Genomic DNA, 25805 nt, shown 5'->3' with positions numbered 1-25805 from the left:
TCTTAACTTAAATAATTTCAAGAACTACTGCAGAGATACATTTTACCACAAACTGTAGTACTGATGAAACAGAACCATATCTGATCTTAAACACAAAAGTTTCTTATTGCCACTGACCTTGAATGAATTTAAAGCCTCCTTGGGTTGTAGCTTCTGAAGATGGGGCTTCATTGACTGTATTTCTTTGTTAAAAGCACAGTATGTTCCCAGCTCCAAACAACAACAAAACAAACAAACAAAAAACAGCTTGTTTGTTTGTTTGTTTAAGTATGCTGTAGGAATTTACCTTCCCCAGTAACTCCCTCAAACACTGTAAAATGCAAGAACTAGTGAATTCCTCCAGGTAGCAGCTAAAACACTGAAGGATGAGAACAAAGATCAGGGCCTCTTCCTAACCAAATACTTCACACACTGCTGCTGTATCTTGTTTGTTTCTCTGAGGGACTGAAGATACCAGTGCCCTCCCCAGCACTATTAGCTTTCTTTGCCATTTGGAATCCTTGCTGCACAAACTTTTCAATCTGATGTTTCACAGAGCTGGTGTTGCTTACTCCTTGCCATAGCCCTGTGGAAAACTGTGGCTTTCCCCCCTGTACAGCTATGGCTGTCAGCCAACATTATGAATTTAAGCAGCACTCGTGCATAGTGTCACACATTGAACAATGTCTATTTTTGTATCTATATATAACAATAACACTATTACTTAAGTAATAATGTGCTGCTGCTTAGGTCACTATGACAGCTACAGCAGCATTTGATCATTTAATGCTAATTAGATCTTACATAAAATTCTGTGTTCATAAAAACTCTTGTCAGAAACTTGCAATAGAAAATTCTAAGGTTACGAATCAATTTGTCCACTCCAGTGTTATTCCTTTGTTTTGACTAGGCCTAAGCTGGCTTTTCTGTCAGGAAAAAGACACAACTGTTTCCCAATTAAAAATAACTGAACCCTTCAGAAGTTCACAGAATAGAATACAGTGTCTTGCATTGGAAAGGACCTTAAAGATCTCCTAGTCCAACCCTGTCCTGGGCGTGGAGATCTCACTCAATCACGTTTCCCAAAGCACCATCCAACCAAGCCTTGAATACTTCCATGGATGGGGCATCCTCATGGCTCTTCCTCATGGCTCTCACAGCCATGAACCTCATTTGGCTTTTTATCTCTTATTTTCTTAGCAAAAAACCTCACAACACGATATTTTGATTAAAGAAGTCTCTTAAGAAAGTCATCATAGTTTACATGTCAACATGACATTAACAAAGCTTATCATTAGTTCACTAGAATATCTATTATCAAATAAGGTCCAGTAAGTAAATGAGATATGTTTCTAAAATTATTTGCAAATACTTGGCATGATCACATGAATTCACTAAATAATTATGTTAGGTACAAAATTAAAGTGTGATAAAGTACTCACATGCTGATAGAGAAAATGGAGTCTTTTCTCCAGTAAAAATCCTCAGTTACCAGAACTGATTTTCAAGCAGAACTCCTCAGTTAGAGCTCTTAAAGGAAGTAGTTTTAGAGGAAAACTGCACACTCTGTTATTACAAATAACAATAGATAGGCACAGACTGGAGTGAATTTATAGTGGTGTATCACTCTTGGGACTCTGCTTCTGTTCATAAACAACTCAGATACACTCTCATGGTTTGTGCTGTTGGCAGAGCCCCTAGAGGGACTTAAAACTTCGTATTCATGCAGCAACTATCCATTATGCTATATATTTTAGATGATGAAATTATCACCCAGGAGATACATTCTCAAAACATTACATGGGGTTTTAGCTCTGTGACTCCCCTTGATTTGAATGGCACATGTGGTTAAACCCTCTGCAAACCTTTGACAATTTAGCTTAAGATGCTTATCTTGGTGGCAATATCACAACTATTAAGCTCCAATGCTCCTCCCTGAAGAACCATTGTGTAATCACGTGCTTGATTCTGCCATGTTAGACCTCCTGAAGAAAGCTCTTTGCCTCCCCATTCATCAAATTATTCAATTAAAAGCAATAGGACTACATGCATAAAATGATGCTATTCAGTAGAAGAATGGTGACAGCATTAATAAACACATCCATAGAGTCCCTAGAATTGTCTTCCTAAAGATTATCAGCTGCAGTACTTACATGGTACATGTCAATTCTATAGAAGATATGTTTTGAATTAAATCATGCATCTCATTTTACAAAGGCTATTGTTTGCCAGCTCACAGAAATGAAAGGACTGAAACTGGTATTCAAGTATGGCACTATTTTTCTGGGAGCGGTCCTATGCCAAGAAAACAATGTCTATAAGGCACTCAGAGATATCAGGACCAGTGTAAGGGTAACAGTAAACAGCAAGGTGATGGACTTCTTTAATCTCATGACACTGTGATACAACAAAAACAACCACAAGACAAACTTAACAAGAGCAGACAGGCGTTACCATTTTAGATAAATACAAAATCTGTTGCAATTCTACTATTCCCAATGAAAAAACAAACAAACAAAAAACAACAACAAAAACACACACAAAAGAAACCAAAATCAAAACCACGCCCCCAAAAACAAAACAAAACAAAACAACAAAAACACACAACAGTGTTGGAGACAACATCCCCACCTACCCCTAAAATACAAAGCCATGAAATGAGATATTCACAATTCTGGAAAGGAAACATCCTCTTTTGTCGGCGCAAACAGGTAGAAAAGGAACACTGCTTCCTTACTAGAATTTTGATCAGCTGTTTCGTTCTTTCTAAATATTTATTTTCTTAATGAACTGCTGTCTTTACTGAAATCCTAGTTATGAACAGGTTTGCGATGTAAAGCAACGTGTGACATCTGTCAATGCCTTGAGCTTCTCTCTGACTTCTCCTTGACAGGACCCATATATTCCCTTTTGACTCTGCCTCCAAAATAATTTTAGCAGCAATGGAGAGCAGAATGACTTTTTGCTCAAAGCGTGGACAGGAGATGTGCGTGAGGGAGAGAGAGAGAAATATTGCAAGAAAGATGGCCATTGACAGATAAGATTTCATCTCCAAACAGCAGGAACCCCATTCTCAGTGATGAAATATTTTAAGTATCTTAAGAGACCATCTGGTCCTCTATGTATTCTCTCTCATGCTCTCTTTCTGCCACGTTTCTTCCAGCACCATGGCCATATCCTGTTACTCTGAGTTTCCTCTCTCATCCCTGTTCTTAGGGTCTCAATGGGTGGGAGGGGTGTGTAGAAAAAGCAGCTGTGGTAAAAACTGCTGCAAAAGATAGAACAAACTTTAGGAGAAAGCTGCATCTCAGTTCAGTGTTATGACGACCTCTCTGTTCCCATTATTGTCCTTAATCTCATCAAATGCTTCTAGACTCCCAAGGAACACTAAACCCACCACAACAGGCTTGTTCCTGTTGGCTTGGAAGGCCAATGTTTGTTTTCCCTCAACTTCACCAGATGAACCCATTTAACACCCTTGTACTGCCTAGCAGACTGGACAATATGCTTCTTGGCTTCTCTCCCATCACACAACTATGGTAGCACACGAAATGAAAAGGTGGGGCAATGTGCATGCCCACCCACAGAATGAGGGTGTTCTAACAATGTCTGTTTAAAAACATGCTGAATGCACTTTGGCATACCCATCGAGTCCTCTTCAATATAGAGAAAAAAGTTGACTTAGCTCAACCTACACATGGACGAGACAGGGAATTCTACAGGCCATGAGCAGAACTATTTTAATAATTAAAGAAATCCAGTCAATCTTCACAAGCCTCATGATACTCACATTTTTTGTTTCAAACTAAACTATGTCTATTCTGTGATTCTTTCCTCTTCAGACAGCAAAATGCACAGTATTTTTTTTTTTAAATCAGATAAATTATTTTCTTTGGTCAAAATCAAAATAGCATTTATTATTAAATTCTCTGAAGTAATACACTGACATTGGCTGCTGACTTCAAATTGTAAGTATGATCATATAGAAATTTAGTTCCAGTTATCTTTTTGCCCAGCAGCTAAGAAATTAGTGGCAATTGCATTTGAAAATCCGTTCCCTTTAATGTTTTTTTCACAAAGTAGTGCCTCTCAGATGCTATACTGCTTATAGAGGCTTTTCATAATGGCAAATGGGCAGCCGCACTTGCTCAGATTCCTAATGTTCAAAGTAATTTAATGCCAACTACCATTTGTGAAAGCCTTCAAAATTTCCTACAAATCCAAATTCAATTACACTAGTAGAGACTAATCAGTGACTACACTACTGTCTCTTGGTATCTGGGACATTGTTTAAAGCTGCAAATGCAGCACGTCTGAGTATTTTTCTCTATCGGGGATGCTAAAACATAGAAGACTCACAGCAGACAATCTTCCTCATTGCAAATCTGCCCCTCCCTTTACATTTACTTTGCCTGCAACAGACACTGAATAAAATGGAGGCTGAAACGCATACACAAGAAAGAACAGAAAAGTACATAGAGCTTTGGACACCACAGGGACATCAGGACTCTATAAAGGCATGTGGGTCCATTTAGATTTCAGTAATGAAAAGTGTAAATACAGGTAATGAAGCCTAGTGATGCAGCAGAAGAGCAATACTAAGATGTGTAACATATATGCAAAGGAGAAAGGAAGGGAAGAAGAGGCTATCTTCTGCAAAGTAATGGTTTTAGGAAAAATATGCATGTAGAGGATATAAATGCATATCCATTTACACCTTCAGCTGCAGCAGTCACTGCCTCCAGCTATTTGTGTGGCCTTCCCTGGTGGTTAGTAGCTCTCTTGATCTACTGTTGGATATGCCTATCCATCAAGTGCCTGTACCCCTTTTATATGAAGGATAATAAACTTAGAACAGCCTAACAAGGAATATTGCGTTATCCAAACCAGTGAGGTAACTGGAGGCAGGAGACAAAGAAAACAGCAATCAGACACAGACAATTTATCACTGTCTACAATCATCAGTGACACAGGATTATAGAAGAAAATTACTGGAAGACATTAGGGTTTTTACTCAAACATTTGAGAATTATATTAAAGTCATATTTGCAGCAATTCACTTATGGAAAATTAATGTTCTCTCTGCCGCTGCAGGGAAAACATAGGAGAAGCTGCGGGCACTTCAGACAGAATCATTGATCACTCAGTATCAGGACCTGGTTTGGAGGCTAGTTCTGGGCTCCCTCAGTTCCCAATAAAAAGCCAGGGGTCCTTATCCATTTAAGATAAAACCTGTTATGAATCTAGCATCAGCTCTTCTTTACCCAAGGACTGAGAAACTGTTCTGATTTTTTCCATGAAAAACAAACACTCATTCTTCTCCTCCAAGGAAACAAAAAGAAATGATTGATCTACAAAAAGAGTAAGCCTCTCTGTGCAAGGGTAAATAATGTAGTCATTGCCTACAATCTGTTTAAAAATCCTGTTCACTCTAATTTTAGAGGATTTTATTGAATACTTTTTTACACAGTGTGGACCTCTGGCAAGTGCAACTTATTTGATACTGCAAATTTAAACCTGGAAGAGGCATTAGCTTTCTAAGTGCAGAAAATGAAAATCTGATATGCTTATTCAGGAGAAGATGCTCCATGTTTCCTCTGATTATGTAGACAGGCAATATTCCAAATCAACCTCATTTTGGAGTCTAATAAATCGCTGATTTTCCAAACTCATTAATTAAATCTTGAGTGAATAGCAAGTGGGGCTGTGGCCTATGGATTTGCACTGTGTGGAGCTCTGCTACACAATGCTTCACAAATTAGCATTCTAAAACCCTGTGTTTTTCAGTGCAGAAAGAATCAAACCCCTTCACAGTTCAGCTTCAGGTATGCTGAATTTAGAGTGACAATACTGGCTATTGAAGGCTCTACTTATGGAAGACTTACCACATCCAAATAAAACCTTCAAAACTCTGGTGTTTTCCAAACTCTTCAGCTTACCACACCACACTTAATTTCACAAGCCCCAAAGAGCCCAACATTCTCCTACAATAAGCCACTTCAGCACAATGCTAAAGAGAAAACAGTTCCTACGTCCATCCCTGCACAATCAGTCTCAGTTCCTATCCACTCCATTAAACTGCTGAAGAAATACAAACATGGTCTAGATTATGACAAGTTCTTAAACTATTTGCACTAAAGAAGGTACAGCATTATCAGTTCCAGCTACCTAATTCATGAAATCAAAACCCTCTAATCACTGAGAACAGAGAGATGGTGGAAGAGATTTTCTCCTGCTTGCCATGTGCAATGGCCTTCAGCTGCTGCAAATTCTGTTATCGCCATTTATCTCACCCTCCCCACAGAGCTTTCAGTACCAATCTGAACTCACCACACTGAGAGCTCTGCTGCTTCTGCTCCTGACACATCCAGGATCTCCCTCCCACCCTGGGAATTCTTGGTTTGTGCTCCCTTCAAGTGCTTTCTTGATTACAGACCTGTGCCAACACTGAACAGCACTTCAAACTATTTGAGCAGCTATGGCCTGTACCTAAAATATGAGTGATAAAATGCTTTATGTGGTGTATGTCTGAGGAGTGTAATTTGAGGTCAACCCAAAAACATGTGGATGCATTTTTAAAGGCAAGGAGGTGAAGGTATTTAGCACAAAGCAGTAAGCAATTTGTAGGATCAGGATCTTACCTGTCTTTTTGAAAGATGACAAACATGGTGACAATACTGAATAATTCAGAAAAAAAAAAAAATCCTAACAGGGCTCCATACAGCTTTCCGTATTTAATATAGCATTAAGCATAACCTCAGTCTTCAGAAATTAAAAAAGTACTATTATACATGGGTCTCTGAGTTCTTCCACAGTGTGAGCAACACCTAGTCTCTACATGAAAAGATAGCTTTTTTTCTTTCTTAATGTAAGGATGCTAAAAGAGAAGTGGTGGCAGATAGAAGAGTTTATTCTCTGTGCTATTCTCTATATTTGGAAGCAATTCCTGGGAAATGGATGTTGGGAACTGAGATTTCTGGAAGACAGAAGTGCCTGTATAGTGTTTACAGCTGCCTCTTTCTCCATGGCTTGTGTATTTGCACATAATAAAACAAGTTACAAAAATTCTGCATCATTGATTTCTCTTCTGGTAGGGTGTCAAGCTGTGATACTATCAGGATGCTGATAGACTTACAGAAAGATTACAATACTGTTAAAAGAACAAGCAACAACATGAACCCGTAACAGCTTTCTGGGAAAAATGGTAAATTTCAACTTTTGCGACAAAGAGGTTGAAAAAGGCAAGAGTAAATTGGATAGAAAAATATATCACCTCTTTGCATTCCTACCTTAGTTCTCTTATTTTTCCAAGCCTTACCATCCTTTTTTTGTCATCCTCCTCCTGCCCTCAGTCTTTCATTTAAAAACATCAAACCAGAAGCATTTTCATAAAATGTTCTTATTGAGGTCTTTTTCTAAGTGAATCCTATAGGCTCTGTTTCCATGTTTTGTTTAATCAGATTTCTTGAAAACAACACCTCCTGCCCATTGATTGACAGGAAGTATTGCTTATTGCTTCCAGGAAAGCTAATTCAGCAGAAAATGGATATCACTGTACAGGAATGAGTGTGATGGACAAAACCAATATAAAAGATCATTTAAACAGTTGTGTGTCCATGTCCCTCCACCACCTACTTTTCTTTCAATAAGCAGTGCTAAGAGATAAAATCTCTACTTTAGTACAGGTAGCTGGTCACAGAATGACAGCAGAAAGGGTGAAAGCAAATGAAGTAGCTCCACTTTCTCCTTCAAGAGGTTAAGTCATTATTAATGAGTTCACACAGCCACAAGCAGAAACAGCCTACTCATTGCCACCACTTTTTCCAACATTTGGGGGTAAAAATTTCATTTAAGGGAAAAAAAAATAGTTAGGGAAGTGCAAGCTTGCTGTTTTAGTGCAAATAGGTAGGAACCTTCCAGGCCAAATGAGCTGGGTGAAAGAGGGCTGGGTGTGGAAACGAAAGGAGGATGAGCTGCCTTTTTTTTTTTCTTTTTTTTTTTTTTTTTGTCCTGGGTCTCAACCCCATAGTTGTTGAAATACATCAAAGGTCATACAGGGACCACCTGTGAACTGCCACATCTCTGCTCTCCTACCTCGCCCTGCTCTGGTTTCTATGCATGGAGGTTGGTACATTCAGGGAAGGGCTGAGGACTCTTTTTGCCAATGGAACTTGTGGCTCAAAGAAAGTGTGGGGTTTTAAGCTACACTGGCATGACAATAGAGCCAGACCCAAAGAACAATGCGTTGGGCTCTGTACTTTGACATTATTTCCAGACAGATGAGCCATGCACTGCTAAATACTCACTAATTTTTTGTTTCACATACAAGAGGTTAGGTTGTTGGGAAACCGAAAAAAAAAATAAAGAAATGTTAAAACTTTGTCTCTTGATGCTTTGTTCAATAAGAATAAATAAATATTTCTATATGTTCCAACTAAAATAAAATGCATCAGTAGTGTACACTTTTCTCTAGAGAGTTTTGAAGCTGCTTCAATTAAAAAATACATATTCTGGAAATACCAAAAAAAGATAAAGGTTAAAAATTGGTGGGAAGTAGAATGACTTTCTTAAAAACTTAAAAAAATTACAACTTTAATTTGTGTAAAAAAAAAATCTTACTAAGATCTAGGCTGTGTGATTTCACATTGACACTACTTTTCTTTGAACATTTGTTTTTCTACTAAAATTTATCTCCAACTATAGTTCTAGTAACACTGAAAACATCAGCAAGAGACCTTAAAACCCACTAGGAAATGCAAGATCCTTTGTGAGCTTCTTTGATTGTGCTGATAATCCCTACAATGAGGAACGCATGCTTGAATTGGACTTTTTTTATTAATGTAAACATATAATATCTGCAGTCAAGGTAATGTATTTTTCATCACAATGAATACTGTCACAGATGTACAACTTTTGTACACCAGAGGAAAAGAGTTACACACATTTGCTATGCTTAACAAAATAATATTTTGTCAGTCCAGAATGCTACTTCCTAGAGCAGCTCCAGTAAATATAAGAGAAATCTTACAATGGAGAAAAAGTCCTAAGATAAATTGTTTTGTATCTACCTCCAGTCAGTGGCTGACTTCTCAGTCTTTCAGCTTTAGGGTATATTTCTTATAAATGTTTTATCCTGTTTTTTGTAAACATGGCTGTTCTCGTTTTAAAAGGAAATGTTTAATACTTTCTTGAGTCCTGCTAAGCTTTTTGGTACAATGACATCCTACAGCAGTAAATACCAATCCAGCAGTCCTTATCTTCTTTGCAATATCATTTTAGAATGGCTGATCAGAACCAAATACCACAGTTAAAATGGTGGTAAACAATTGATTCCAAATAAATTACGATATTTTCAGATTTATTTTCTAAAATCCCATTCTCTAGGCTTATCCAAGTTTATGAACTTTCCTGACCGCCATGTTCTACTTCAAAGGGATATCTTGTTAACCTTTCCACAGAGATACCCAAGCCTTTTTTTCTGAATGATTTTAGTTAATTACACGCCTGTAATCTCTATGAGTAGTTTAAATCATTTTAATGTGCATTACTTTGCATTAGTCAATACCACATTTCACCTTCTATTATGCTGACCACTAGCTTTAAGCCATGCAGTCTCAGTCTTAACTTTGCTAAATAAATGCATAATTTGAAAATGCATTGGTCTTTGCCTGCTTTTTTCCACAATACAAGACACATTGACCCACAGTTGGCAAATAATATGCATGAGCATCAAAGCAATCTAAAGAGCAAGGAATTGGAAAGCAATCTGGTTGCTAGGTTTCTCAGGTCATATTTGACTTGAAAAAAATGTTACACACTAATCAGAGGACCTAGTTCTTTCCCAAACCAATTTAGTGTTCGTGAAAAGTCTTCCTATAGACAGGAGTCACCTCGTACCTTTTACCTCTTAAAACAGGAGATGTGTATCCACATGAAATGCACTTCCATGCTCACTTATATCTCAAAAACTTTGCAGAATTCTCTCTATTAATAGGCAGTAATATGGTTAGAGAATTCATAATATCATTGTTGCCTGATGTAGGGACATCTAACTGTCAGAAACACAGTCAAGACCACAACTTCACTGCATCAGGACTTAAGCGCTCCTACCCAGTAACTTCAGGTCATAGTCAGTATGAACAGAATTTGCTGAAGTGTAGGTAAAAGGCTTCAGTTGCTTGGTAAGCAGCTGAAGTATTTTTGTGGTTGTATAAATTCACTTAAATGCCTGTAAAAAAATCTGCCCCGTAAGAAAGGTTTAATATTTGATGATAAGCATCACGTGAGTAACTAGATGCAATACCCTTTTTCTCTATTAAAGGCAATGAAAGAAAACTGAGGCATTATATGCTTGAAAGAAAGTTATATTTTAAGAAAGCATCAACTAATCTTTTATTTCTTATGAGCCGTTCCCCAGTGCTAGCAGTAACATACAGTAAGGCCTTTAAGGAGGACATTTTGCTTAATAGAACAGCTTGGTATATCCTGTTTCATCTAAAGAAAGTGCTTAACTGTTTTATAGAACTAGATTGCATATCATCATAACCTCAACATTTTGAAAGTAGAATATGCTATGGTAGACGATTCAATTACTTTCCCCTTCATTACAACCACTTCTGTAATAATGGTCTTACCAATAGGAAGCCACCAGATTTTCTGATGAACCATTTTCCTCTCACTACTCTAGAGATCTGGCAAAAGCAAAGCTCCTGAATGATTACAGAATGAGTTTAAAATGTACGTTAACCTGTTGTATGTTAATATTAATGCTTCATAATCTTAGTCATGTATATAGAGATGTAATAAGTAAAATGGCATTGGGATATATGCTAATTTTTTTCATGAGAATTCTGAAGGGCAAACATTAATCAGCTTTTAAAGATCATTCTTTTCTGTTAGTATTGCACCACAGTTTGCATTGTACCTCAGAAATATTGCAGGAATTATAGTTTGGGAGCTTAGAAAAATCACTCAAAAACATTTCACATGGAAAGCATTCTATCAACAACTGGTGTGTTTTGGAATGGGTTTATAATTTAAATCATCATGCATATTGTCATGATCATGCAGACTTCCCAGAAATAATTCAAGCTCTCTAAATCACACTCATTACCATGTTGTCTTGGAATATCTGCTTACCATGCATGCATGTTCTTTGTGTCATTGGCCAACTTTCCAAGACACGCATCAAGAACAAAGTTGACACTAATCTTGGGAGTGACAAAACTCCAGATAGACGTAAATCAAATTACTGCCATATCTTGTCCCACCACTCATTTTTGGATGAGAAGTGTGAAATGGTTCTGCTTCTCATCCTGCTACCAAGGTGTCTATGTCCCAAGCTCCACCTGTGAGGTATCAAAAGGAGGTTGAAATACTTCAATGCTTTTCACAGATTCTCTTTTGTATTTTCTTCAAATTCTCCTCTAGTAAAAAGATTCATGTGTTGATGTTGATTCATATCAGTGTATCTGCCTGTTATGTTTAGATTCCACTCAATATTTTCCTTATTTTTACCTTTTCAACTAGTGTAAACAGCTGCTCACACTGGTGGCGATTGTGAGATCATGTGATCGCAATGAACACCTCATAGCAAGTCAGAGTAATAAAGGATTGCTTGACCATCCTAGCTGTTCATAGAGAAAACAAAAACAAAAACCAACAACTAGCCAAGTACAATTCTGAATACATCTTCAGGCACAGACTCAAGCAGAAACTCATTAGAACTTCTCTACTCATCATAAGAATTCCGATTAAGCTGAAGAACATAAAATGCTTCAGGCCAAACAAGCATGTCATTGTATATAGATCTCGTATGTAATTCTTGTAAATCATCTTCCAGAAGATGGCTTTAAATGCTGAAGTGTAATTAGAATAATTACTGCTTTGCAAGTAGCAGGACGTTGTATCCAGTAGGGACAAGTGAGGCAGTTTGAAGGGATGGGGGAGGAGTATGAAAGAAAACACATCATCCCAAATTCTGGCTCTGAAAAGATTCAGAATTAATTTCAGACTATTTAAAGAGCTTGCTTCATCATGGAAATATTTCATTTTGGTGAGAATATTCCCACAGGGATAACAAATTATTTAAAAAAATATGCTTGGCTCCTTGGGAGTCCTGTTAGATATCTTAAAAATTGAAGCATTCAGTCAAGTGAGGAAACAGAAAAGAGCTGCAATTCAGCATGACCCTGTGACAAGAGCGGGGTTGAGGGAAATCACTGTAAACAGGACATTATCACAAAATAATTAGTTTGCTTCTTATATTAAAAAGACCGATTTATAGTAAATACCAGAAATCAACAAGCTGTAATATACCCAGATACCCCCAACATGATATACAATGCATCTGTTGGGTACTTTGCAAGCAGTTCAACCTTCAGAAAGTTTAAAAACCAAACCAAACCAAACCAAAATGACAACACAACACCTCTGGCCTCCTGATTCTCCCTGCTACACACAGAGCATTGTGCTAAAAAAAAGCTAATGTGGCTGTGAAAGCGCTTAGTACCTCCTGCCCAGGACTTACTTTGCAACTTGCACCCTTTTTGAGGATTGATCCTACAAGACGTATCAGCTGGGAGCATGTCCCCTACAGCTTCATAAATTATTTTATTTAATGTGAAGATTAGAACAAAGTAATAAACAGGGGGTAGGAGTATGGGACTACACCCCAGGCGAACATAAGTATGTTTAACGCAGCTAGCCTGGGGGATTTGACAAAGCTAAGATATATTCTGCAGCCCAATTTATCTACCAGGATATCAGAATCTTTTGAGACTCTTTAATAGCTGCATCAGTGCTAATTTTATGCTAATCTCTTACTGTGCACATCCATGATCATTAAGACTTCAGGAGATTGGATATTATATAGAATAGCTGCTCACTTGTTAAATAGAGAGTTAATGGAAAATATCTGATAAATTTAAACATTAACTTTGTATTTGTTTCCTGTACAGCTGTACACAATAAGAAGTTATCTGGCTAGCATTAATGTACTCTATTTTTTGCATGATTTCTTTTGTTAACTAATACGTCACAATATAAAAGCAGACCTTTTTAGAGAATGTGAGGTTATTCAAATGAGCGATGTTTCTTTCCAGTTCTATATTACAAGAACAAAACTGCTACATAATCTGAAAGAATAAAATAATTTCCTGTCTTTGATTTACCTGAACCTCATTAAATCTCAGTTTAACTAGTTTCATTTCCCCTGATTAATCCCATCTCCTGAGATATTTTTAAAGTCATTGCCCATAACAAAGCTCTCCTGCTGATAAAACTGAAGAACCTGTTGTTTCTTGACTGTGCTGATCAACTTGACTCTCATTGCTAAAGATACATATCCCAAAACAATCAAAACTGCACTGAATAGAAAACTGAACGTGCACCATTTGCTCTCTAATTTGGGTAAATGCAGCCTTCAGAGGTTGCATACTCATATGTTAGTGGTGGTTAGTTTTATAAAAGTAGCCTTTAAGTTTCCACAATACCACTATGTGTCTGCCTTTCTTGGAAAAGAAAACACAGCTTTGCTTCCACAGCAAGGAAAAATAATTTTGTCTATATTCAGCTCTGCTTAGAAATCTGTGCTCTGAAAGTAAATAAAATAATTACATTGAAAAATAGAAAAATATTGTTTTGTGACTTCTGTAATTCAGCTCATATGCTGGGGACCTGAGAGACCGCTTTCATTTAGTTTTATTCCTCATGGTTCAAGGCACAGGGCTCTCCTTTCACCGTTGACTGCTCAACCAATTCTGCCCCTGAACCAATTCCAACGGTATTTACGAATGCTATTGAGCTGGAAATCTTAATGTAGGATACATTGCAGAGAATCTCTCCGTGCAAAGCAAGCACAAACTAGTACCAGTTCCCAACCATGGCAAGTTTCATTTCTATGCAAAAACGTGTAACCACAGAGGTAGTCTGGAAAGTTAGAATCTTGCCACCACTCCCCAGATCCCAGCCTGGGCACTCGTATGCCCACACTGCAGAGCATTTGGGGGCCAGGACACCACGTGTCTCCCCTGTGGATTACAGGAGGCTCTGAAAGGCTTAAATCACCCACTACGGGAGCTCCTGTCCTGCAGGGCTCCTCACTGCTCACATCTCACCCATTGCCGGGTTACTTCTGTTGGCCAGATCAGCTTCAGTTAAGTAACCGCTGCATGACTACGGGGCGCACTATGCCCCTTCCCCTCCTGGTCTGGCACAGACATGCAGTATGACAGTCAGCAATGGCCTGTAAACATCACTTTAAAATTGTGTAGACTGTAATACTTTAGAGAACACCTAAGAATAAATGTTTCTACCAGTCTGAGACGATTGTTCATGATTTGTGAAACTTTTAGTCAAAGGACTACAGTGTCTCCCATTTCTTGCTATTTGATTTCTCATTACTACTTAGGGGCAAAAAAGAAAATACTTTTTTTTTTCCATTTTCATCTTGCTCCCCCTTCCTCATAGTTCAACTTCTTTATAATTTGCTAGGTTCATACGTATTAATAGAAAAATGAAGGTGCTAAAAACTGTAAAGATAATTGTCTGCCACATGTTTATAAGTTACATCTGATGATGGTTTGTGTAGATATTTACTGCGTTATTTACTCATCCGTTAAACAAAAGGGAGTACTTCCTCTCGTAGGTCTTGCATGTTGATAAAATGCTACCAAAGCAATCTATTATTCTGTTCTAAAAGGGCATACTCATTAAAATATTGTAAGCAGCTCTGTATTTCATATGTTGCTGTAAACTACATAGGGGCACATAAATTGTTTTCCAATTAACATTTTCTCTAAGATTTTTTTTTTTTATTTCACCCTCTCAGGTTTCAACAAATTACACTGATTACAGATTATGTGGCTATGCAGCTACTAAGTTTTCTATGCTATAAAAAGGAAAAGTTTTTTTGGGATCCTTCTTGGTTTTAATGTACAGCCAAAAGCCTACGTACATTTAATTTTTTGTTCAGAATATTTCTTCCTGAAAGTGGAAGACCCCATTCAGATCTGACAAAAGCTTTTATTTATAATGTCAAATTTATAATGTAAATTGTTGCAAATCAAACTTGATTAGTTTGATTAGGCAAGACAGATACTGACTATCAACTTCAATATATTAGCAACCAGCTGTGAAGTCACAGCTTCTAAAGGAATTAAATTAGAATCTAAAGACTGAAGAAAAACTTGCATTTTGTCATTTTCTCTGCAACCAGTAATGTCAGAGCTATTAATATTATGGGAATATGTTAATATGCACGGGAAAATTATACGGGAATTTGTCCCTGCATACTTCAGGCATCCAAAATCCGCTGACATTTATTGGGACTTTGGTATGCACAATCAAGATGAATTTTGACCTACTTGGGAGTGTTGCAAGGGAAGGGGATTCAATGTGGTTTGATGCGTTTACATACATGTTTTCAAGCTCATGATATTTCAGATCCCTACCTAAACTGTGTGCAAAAATCCCCAGTCAGACATTATTTTTAAGGAGATACCCCACCCCTCAATCTCAAGTGATAGCTTCCACAGAGAAGTATGGCTGGAGTTCAGTAGGCCATGCTATACTTCAGCTACCATTTCAGTGGAGAATGTTTAATATTTATATTAATTTACATGAATGTGCATATGCATTCGCAAATTTTTCCTACTCTTTCTAGAGACAAGGAAGAAACTTACGTCATTGCAAGGACAATGCTGCACATTTAATGCATCAAAGGTCACAGGATTCCCCACCAGGATTAATGTTTGCTTTCCATACTGCTACCATATTATATCTCCTACCTGCCATTTTTGCCATTACTTCTCATTTAGTTTATTATTATTTACATAAAAAAATAATAGATAGATAGATAGATAGATGGGGCATGAAACAGAGCAGAATCCCTGTAGAAATCTAGGTTTACACATCCAGACCACATACGGTTCCTTATCTACTTCCCCTCAAAAATGCTCAGATGGAACCAGCTAACAAAGCGAGCTCTCTCTGCCCCTCGCTACTCCCCAGCCTCCTTTCCCCACCCGCTAATTGCTAGGTCTCAAAATGAAGCTAAACCAGGGAAACCAAATCAGTTTCTTCCAGTTTCATCAACATCATATTCAGCAGACCCACAGGGCCCTCAGTTACACTGAGCATCTGCTTCATCCCCAAATGACACAATTAAAACCCCACCATCTTCAGTGTTATTAAAGGCATCAACTGAAAAGGCTGAGAGATGATCCTGGAAAAGCAAAGCAGCTACCAACAACTACTCTGGGAGACATACAAGAGAGAGGCATTACCCTATTTTGCATGTTCAGAAGCATCTGGCATAATGAAGGCTAGAAATAACATACCCTCCCTCTACCCAGACTTCTGAAGTAGAGGGGTGAAAATGCATCTATAGCTGAGAAGACTTGTTGAATAGAAATGCACTATTTGCACAGATTCCTTCAGTGTAAAATATTGTTTTTACACTACATTGACACAACAGTATACTGACTGATAGAGCTTATAAAATTTTCAGACCTTTGCATTTATAGTACCACATAAACCAACTACCAATATTGCCATGACTGAATTTCATCTTTTTAAACTCTAAAGGCCAGAAGTAACTGGCATGCTTACAAGGAGAGCGCTTTTCTCCATTTTGAAATGAACGTGTCGATCTTTCTGAATGTTCACAATCCTGGGAGGATAACGTCTTTTGTTGATTGTGCACCCATAGCTCGGCTGGTTACAGCCAGCTGATACATGGGTGAGGAGAAAGAGCCCAGTGTGAGCCGACTTGGCTATTACTCTTTATTGGAGCCAAGGTTTATCTCTTTTTCTGCATAATAGGCCTATGTAGAGAGAAAAACAAATCCTGTTTCCTTTGAAAAAACATTTTTCTTTAATCTCTCTCATATCAGGCAATTTCCAGATGATTGTTTCTTCACTGTCTGAATTTCTAGATGGATTTCTGCTGGGCATTCTATAAGCTCTCTCTCTTTTAATAGGTCACACATAATATTTGGTATGAAGGGTGCATACATATAGAGACATTATGCTACTAATACAGCCCTATCTTCAAATGTGTTGGTATAATCAAGTACTTCATCACTCTCCCAGCTCCCCACTGGCTGACGCCCTCCACTACTTGGTTTCTTTCTGCCTCCATTTCACAGCCGTTGTTTCTTTCTCACAGGTACCCTTTCTGAATTATATGCTGCCAGTATGAAATGTTCACTCAGTCCTAAAATCCTATTTTTGTTTTAGTTAGATAGTCTTTAGAATTATTTGCTTCAGGAGCTGGAGGCCATTATTCAGTGCCTTTATATTTGCCCCTCGCGTTTTATGTGTCAAGAACAAAATAGCCAAGTGTTTAGAACACAAAATTGGGTTACAAAGTTTTGAACTTGACCTGTGATAAATCTTTTCAAGGATGAGGGGTGCTCACTCATATCTGGAAAAGATTAACCCTTAAGAAGAATGCAAGAATCCAAAACTCAATTACCACATATTAAGCTAGGCCACATACTGCATTACAGTTTAATCTGAAAGTTCTAAACAAAGGTAACAAAATCCACACCACAATTCTGTAAAGTCTCTGTAATGTCTAAGAATTGTTCTTGCCAGTATATCCACAAGTGGGAACATTTGCTCAAATAAGCAGTTACTTACATGCACAAATGTTGAAAGGTTTATGTCCTAATGAATGGAATACAGCAAAAACTATTAATGTAGTTCAATTTAAATGTAGCAATGCAGAATACATTTTGTTATCCACAGTTTCTTTTCACAGGCAGCTTTTCAATTTGCCCAAGTCTCATGTTCTAGAATTCCTAATACATAAGCAATAAACAAATGAGTATTTTTAAGCACAGAACAAATTAACTTGACAAAAATCTCTTTATCACTGGTAAGTACATCTCAAGCATTCGGTGTATTTTCCTTTTGCTTCTAAATGAATCAGTGGTTAGATTTCTATTTGAAGACAAATTCCTGTTAAAAGTGTGCAACATAGGAACAACAGACCTATGAATAAAACTTATCCTACTGCAATAACAGAAACTTTTCAAAAGAGAGATTGAAAATAATAAAATTAACAGCAGACAAGTAGAATGGGCAGACCCCAGGAGCAAAGAGGAAAGTACAGATAACTTAAAGACTGCTGGAGGACAATGCAACTACGGAGGCAGATAAGAAAAGAAGCAGGAATATCTAGATTTAATTTAAATGAAATCCATAGTAAACTAGAAATCTGTTTTGCTGCATTCCTGCAACAATTCTAAGTAATGATCCTATTTGAATTTACTCCATTAATGCAAGATGAGCATTTGCATTGAAGCAGTGAACTGTAATGCTGAGCCTGCCCTCAGTGTATTTGGAAAGTGACTGATGAACACCCTGAAGGAAACTAGTAACTCCATACACCACGTTCACTTAAAGTACTTTGCCCAAAGTTTCACTTTTTAATATCACAGAAGTTACTAGATCCCAAGAAAGAAATCAAAAGTATTTGGATTAGCTTTAGTAAATATGATGTCATACATTGACAGATGAAGAACCATTACACAAACAGAATATTAGCATCACAATACCTTCCTGGCATTACATGAACCTTCTCCAAGTCTTAGGAGAATAGACTTGATTTCAGTGTGGTTGACAATGTTGGAGCAGTAACAGTGACTAGAGGATGGTCTTCAGCAAGTGAGAAGCTGCAGCTTTAAAAGACTCCTGTTCTCTGATGCATGGGTTCAGGTTTCTGATGCCCTGCATCTTAGAGCAACATTTTACCAGAGTCCACTGAGAAAGTAAATAGAGTTACTAAAATTTGTCCTTGATTCGAAGAATGAAACAGTCAAAATCTTCACCAATTGAAATTTTGAAAATTAGTCTTGCTTTGTATTTGAAGAAAGCATGCATTTAACACGTGCATAGTTGTCAAGTTAGTCAAGTACTACCATATGTAGACTTCAACTCAGGCAGGAGCAGGTAAGCATGGTACAAAAATCTGAGTCTTGTATACAGTCAGAAAAAAATATCACACAAATGAAATGTTTGTTTTGTCTCAGAAGGTACAAATCATAAATGAAATAACAGAAAAATGCTTAACTTACCTGAGGTTTAAGCTAAGACTGCAATAAGAGACTGAAATTGAAATTTTCAGGAATACCTCATAGGTATCCAAAATTAAGGTATGCTGAAATAGTCAAAATTTGCCACAAAGGTAAGTCATAGCCCCGGAATAAAGTTTACTGAGGATGGGAAATGCTTCAACATTCAAGGTACAATAAGGAATCCAAACCTCTACAGAAAACAAACAAACAACAACAACAACAAAATTTTACATGGGTATCAATGCTGAAAAGTACCCATCAGGCATCTTGTTCCAAATAATTCCTCTTTAATGCATACTTTGACTACATTTGTTCCTCTGAAAACACCAGTCCCTATTTATATTCATAGAATCACAGAATGGTTTGGGTTGGAAGGGACCTTAAAAATCATCTAGTTAAAATCCCTGCGATGGGCAGGGACACCTTCTACTGGATCAAACTGCCCAAAGCCCCATTGTACCCGTCCTCAAATACTGAGAAGTATGGGGCATCTACAGCTTCTCTGGGCAACCTCTGCCAGTGCCTCATCACCCTCAGAGTAAAGAATTTTTTCCTAATGTCTAATCAAAATCTATCCTCTGTCAGTTCAAAACCATTACCCCTAGTTCTATAACTACGATTCCTGACAAAGAGTCTCTTCCCATCTTTCCTGTAGGCCCCCTGTAAGTACTGCAAGGCTGCTATAAGGTCTCCCCTTATTTTTTCCATTTTAATATGAAGGAAGGCAAATTAATATATGAACTTAAAATATATATATATATATTTTATTGAATACTACACCTTTTGGAAATTGTAGAATATCAATTTGATACTGCTTTATCAGTCACAGCAACTGAAGAAAAGCTCTTCAAATCTCATCTTCTTCATTAGATAGGCAGAAATGACTAGTTTGTCCTAAAAAAAAAATCACCAAAAGATCCTCCAACACTTGTAAAGTAATGTTAGATGTTAGAGTATATATTCTGGTCATTACTCTAGAAAACAGTGCCTAGAATTGACAGCCAGACGATATGTTTACTAGCCTACTACAGTAGGACAAATGAACAGCCTTGAGGAAAAAAATAATCATAGTCCAAAAATTCACAATACAAGAAATTATTGCAAGTGACAAGGCAACAGAAGATGTGGTCTTCAGAAGCAAAAAGAGAGGAAAAGGAAAGGGAAAATGCAATGATACATGCAGGTGTGGCTGGAGGAGGCTGCCTGCAGCTTTACCACAGTGATGCTGCCCCCCAGATGGCTGCAGGCATCAGCTCCCACATCTCTGGATTGAGGCAAACAACAGCAACTACAGTCATCAGCATGGAAAAGTTTAACTGAAATGTTATATTGCTTTCAAGAGCAGTGAGAGCAAAGCTACTGTCAGCAAATTAAGCTGAACGGAATTAAGAAACCACTGAAACAAATGAAAGGAAATCAAATTTTTTTTCCCCAACATCAAAAATAGTGGCATGTTCCCTGTACAAAAACTACAGTTTATAGTCTTGCTAACAGTTTTGAGTAAAGAAAAAGAAACTGGAATGACTTAAATGGGAGAAAGGAGGAAAAGGGGAAGTTGGATGAGACACTCTTGAGGCTGAATAAAAACATTCTGAGATCTATCAATTAAAAAATATATGTTTCTTTGTCCTGTCAATGCAGCCATTCGCATTTAAAATCCCTGTGCAGGATCCAAACAGTGACAGTTCAACAACCTAATTATTATTTAGGATTCTATTATTTTTGCAAGGCTCAACAGCAGTAATTCAGTTGGTACAGTTACCTTCTCATTATCACTCCTCAGTATGGCACACTCTCCATGTCACACAATAAAAGAGAAACTGTGCCACCTCTCAGTGCCTTAATTACCACTGCAGCCACATCCAATCCAGACAGCAGGTCTCATTTCCTAAACCTGCATTGAATTAGGTCACAATCTGGCCTCCAGGACACTTCCTACTACAATTCATGATAGCCAAATATGATCAAAAGTTTCCAAAGATGTTAAACATAATTACTGTTTCTGAGTCTCATCTGCTTGAAATAAAAGATGGAGAATTGCCAAAGGCTGCTTTAGAGAGGAAAAAAAGAAAAAAAAACACAAGAAAACCAACCCACAACAAAAATCAAGCACAGCTTATTTCATTTTTGCCTTACCCCACAGCTGCCAAGTAAATTTAATAAGTCTTTGTTTTATGAAGAATCATAAAAACAGTCTAAAAGCAATTTTATATAGCCAATAGGTACTAAATAAATACACCTTCACTATAATACACAACTACATTTTGGTCCCATAAAAGTGCCTCTGATTTTACACTTCATATTCTCTATTTTGTGTGTGTTAACATGCAACATATACCCACATTAGAAGTGCTCTGACAGAAGTACCGAATTAATATCCAAAACGTTTCCCACTCACCTCTCATACACCTGTGCGATGGCTTACAGTTTATGCACAATGCTGACTTATCTTCTGCTCTAAAAATTTTCTTTCCCTCTTTCTTCCAGATCTATTTCTGTGAACTTCGATTTTCTCCAGGCTGTTCTCTTAACTACCACTCTCTCTTTGCATATAAGGCAATGCCTGGTTTGCCAACCTACAGGTCCAGTTCATCCACTACATCGTCTTTCTCTACTATTATGTGTTGCTGTGGGCACTCCTGGCAGGAGAGAACTGACCAAGTTGACATCTTTTTCTATAAATGTTTTTCCCCTTCAGCTCTGACACCTTCCTAGCTCTACTTTTCTGCCCCGGCAAAATGCTATGTTTGTAGTCCTAGACTTCTTTATGCTATTTTTGTCTTTTTTCTTTTGAAACTTTTTCTCCCTCTTGTTTGCACACCTAATGATTTCTCCAGAGAATATATGCAAAATATAATATCATTTTTCAACAAGAAAGTTTTTCATCTTTTCAAGATGCAAGGTTTTCATCACTTTTCATATTTTATCCATTATTTGCTTCAGTAACCCTTTCTCAAAACCTTATTTCATTGATTTCGCTGCCATCCCCATACCATTTTTCCCAATAGCTCATATCAATACTGCTCTCTTCTAATATACCCAGCTTTCCCTTGCAGTACAAACATACTCTGTAGCAATGAAAACTAGGAACTATCAATAACCAGCCTCCTGTTTCACCCTAAGACCTGGCATAAAGCTGCTGATTGTGCATTTCTCAGTATCTTTGCCTTCCTTGGCTCTGTCTTCTGATTCTCTCTCTAGTTCTCTAACTTTCCTTCAGTATTTTCATGAGAACGCCACACCTCAGCCTCTGGACTTCTTATTTCTTCCATATTTTCTCTCTGAATAGTTACCTCTGCACGTGGGGGAGAAGTTAACAGACCTGCACCAATCACAAAAAAATCTACCCTGCTTCAGATCCTTTCAACCACCAGCATCAAAAATCTCTCCTCTTCTGGACTCACAGGATAAAATCTGACCTTTATTACCAACCAAAAACATTTCCTAAACCAAGTCAAATACAAGTTTTGCAACATTTTTTTAATGACAATTTTTCATATTTGTTGTTTCCATCCAACAATCTAAAATTTGGACTTGCACATTTACTTTGCATCATTCCTCTTCCTAGTGGATCTACTCCTTCTCTGAATTTATTCATTAATAACACTGCTGCAAAAAATATTTTGCCTTTTTTTTTTTTTTTTGCTTTAGTCATGCAATCCTATACTTTTGCATACTTAAGTACAGTCATAGCATACTCAACAGTTTAAATGTGAGTTTATTTTATTTATTAGCAACCTGCAGGTAATAAAAATCAGTAAGAAGAATTATTTGGACAATTGTACTTCCTACTTACATACAAGTAAAATCAGTCCAATAGTATCAGTTTATCTCTGGTAGTTATAAATACCTCTCACCGTTACATTTTCACTTCAGACAGCAATTAAGTCTTCAGTGTGCAACTAAGCCAGCCCTAATTAAAGTCAATGGGAATTTTTCCACATATTTAATAGCTGTTGGTTGAGGCCCCAAAGTAATTGTATAAAGAGCATGGTACATCACAATGATAAATTGACTCTGCCTTTGAAAGAAATACTGCAGATGCATTGCAAGCTTCTCATTCCACAACCATTTTCTGGAGCCAGATGCCCAAATGACTACTTAAACCTTTTGAAAAATAGTAAAACAACTGTGCACAAAGGGCCTAATCCTGCTCTCATTGAAGATGATGCTGAAACTCCAAAAGAGCAGAGGTAGTGCCTAAAGTCTACCTACCAGGCACTCCATTTCCAGTCTAGAGAGTGCTAAGAGGTACTGACTGGCATTACCATACACGATAACACATTAAATGCTCAATTTTTTCTACAACAGCAGATCTCAAAATCTTTATAAGACACAGCCTACTACAACAGATAATCAATCAAAAAAGCAGTTTTTACGATCCAACTTGTCTTAAAATGTGAATTACAGCTGTCTTCAGCTTTTTCCTTTTGGTCAATTTCATTGAATACGCTAGTATCTCACCTGAATATAGGTCAGCAAAAATGAAAGAATGAGATGCATTGAAAAAATTTCAAGTTTCAAAATTTCAGTTTCATTTTTCTTAGAGAAATAAGATGACCAGAGAGGCTCTCTGAAAAAAAAACAAAAATTAAAAAAAGAAATCAGCTACCAAAGTTTTTCTTTTATGAGCAGAATTGCTGGACCAAAGCTTTCCTACAAGCAAAGAGCGGGGGATGAGGCATTTGACCAGCATGGCATAACCACAGAATGAAAGATACCGTGTGCAAGATGCCAAAGGCCAGCAGGAATATCAGCATTGCCAATGATTCATGGTGGGCGTACCAGCAACTAACAGCTATTTCAGGAGATAAAATGGAGGGAATACTAACATAGCCATATACCAATGAGATACTGGTAAGAAGAACAAGGCAAGAAAGCAGAAAACTGGTAAGCTACTGCCTGCCCAAGCAAGCTGTCAAAACTAACAGTACCAACAATATTGCAAACTCAGCAACATGGACTCAGTTGAAATGCTTTTTGTCTGTAGACTGAATTTTACTTGACTGACAGGTGCTCAGATAGACTTGAGACATTAATGGCTGGTTTCTTCCCAATGACAGAGGAAGAGAAATTTTATTTTTCTCCTCCAAGTTTTGTGGAATCACCTTCATAAAAATATTACTGCTAAAAATTTCATTCATGTGAACACTTCCCACTTAACCTAATCACTGCCATGTCTTTTTGATGATGACTGATTTTTCCATCTTTGCCCTGCGATGATCTGCTTCAAGTTCACAGCCAAACAGGTCCTACAGCTGTGAGAGCTCCTCACTGATAGTGATATATTTCTCAGTTGCTTGAGTAACTACGGCCAAGGGAACGTTAAATACTTTATAGTCATTCCACTTATATCTTCTTCAGTTTTAGAACTTCCATATTCTCATGTCTCTTTTGATTTAAGAGAAGTACTACTTATACTTGTCTTACAGATGTTTAAAGTCAGAAAGACCACTATCTATTTAAATCTGACCTTCATTTAATTTAAGTCTAACAACCAAAATAGTTGCTGATTAAACTAAATCTTATTTTGAGTAACATAATGGGTCTTCTGCTGTGCTCTACAAGGCCATGACAAAGTGATCCTTAGATCCTTAGATACCCTACAAGGCTTAGAGTTTTCTTTTTAATTATAACATCCCTTCAGTATTCCCTGAGAAATAAAAAGTATTAACGATAGTCTACTCACTTAAAAACTTTGGGAACTTTCAAGTGTAAGCTTCCAAATTGAAGTCATCACAGCATACAAGGTTCACTGCATCTATTAATACCTTGCTTCCATAGTTAATCATTATCACTTTTTTTTTAAGACTTGTTTCAGATGTGATTTTTTCTGTCCTTTCTCATTGAGCTAAGGTACCTTTTCCGTATACTGTTTTCCTGACTATGACTAATTTAGACCTGTTAATTAAGTTACGTCCTAAGCTGCTTTTGATAATATATGCTGGCTTGGCTCGTCAAATCTCTCACTGCAGATATTTTCTCCAGTCCTCAAATAAGTGTATGGTTCTTTTCTGTGCCACGTAGTACTTTACAAACTTTCTTTTAAAAAAAGAAATAGCAGATATACATACAATAAGTGCTTGCTGTTATGCAGTATGAAACCCCAATCAGAAATTATCAAATTACCTCAACTGATGACAGCTGGGGGGTAGTTCCCCACCCCCCTACCCCCTTTAAAACATAAGATAATAGTTATTCCATACTTAACCCGTAAATTGTAGCTACCCAACCTAACACTGTAAAGGCACAACTGAGTGAACAGCTGAACTTTGCACTAGGAGACAGGAACTTCAAATGTACTTGATCACAGAAAAAAAGTGCACAAATGCCAGTCCCCTAGGGCAGACTACAAACATTTGTAGCTTGTAGCCAGTTAACTAGCTATTAATTCAGTTAAAAATAGTACTAAAAACAGAAAGAAATTCCATTATGTGTAGACACTATGCATTTGCTACTGAATCTCTACACAGCCCAAGTCTCTCTGCAGCAAGGTCATGAGGCTGGTACATATGTCCCCTTTCCTCATAAGCAGTACTTGTTTACAGTACTGTTTAAAATAATGTAATAAGTTTTGAAGGATACAGCAGGAGAGAGGGAGAAGTGTATGCCATTTCTTTCTAACCTAAGCATACACAGGATATTTTTTACCCAGAATATTGCCCCAGTCACTTGCCCATACCAGGCTTGCACACAGTCCAACAAGGTCTGTAGCAGCACCCGAAGGATGTGGCCACACAG

The 25805-nt window shown here is 37.4% G+C and overlaps 2 protein-coding genes across 2 annotated transcripts in view; both read right to left on the bottom strand.

The window, feature by feature from the left end:
• The window catches only part of LOC310904784 (uncharacterized protein), a gene marked incomplete at its 5' end in the record, with an annotated part of 195057 nt that overhangs the window by 144477 nt on the left and 24775 nt on the right, over positions 1–25805 (bottom strand). The window lies entirely within an intron of this gene.
• LOC310904863 (uncharacterized protein) overlaps positions 11426–25805 on the bottom strand; it is a 499219-nt gene continuing 484839 nt past the window's right edge. The window contains exons 11-13 of the mRNA XM_083850107.1: positions 19845–19958; positions 19065–19254; positions 11426–18750 (exon numbers count right to left, since the gene is read on the bottom strand). The gene's annotated coding sequence lies outside the window, so the exon portion shown is untranslated. The remainder of the gene's footprint in view (positions 18751–19064; positions 19255–19844; positions 19959–25805) is intronic.

This window comes from Anser anser, assembly GCF_964211835.1.
Source record: "Anser anser genome assembly, chromosome: 10".
In the NCBI taxonomy this organism is placed as follows: Eukaryota; Metazoa; Chordata; class Aves; order Anseriformes; family Anatidae; genus Anser; species Anser anser.
Note: the sequence above shows the minus strand (reverse complement) of the source record. Positions and strands in the feature narration are given on the sequence as shown.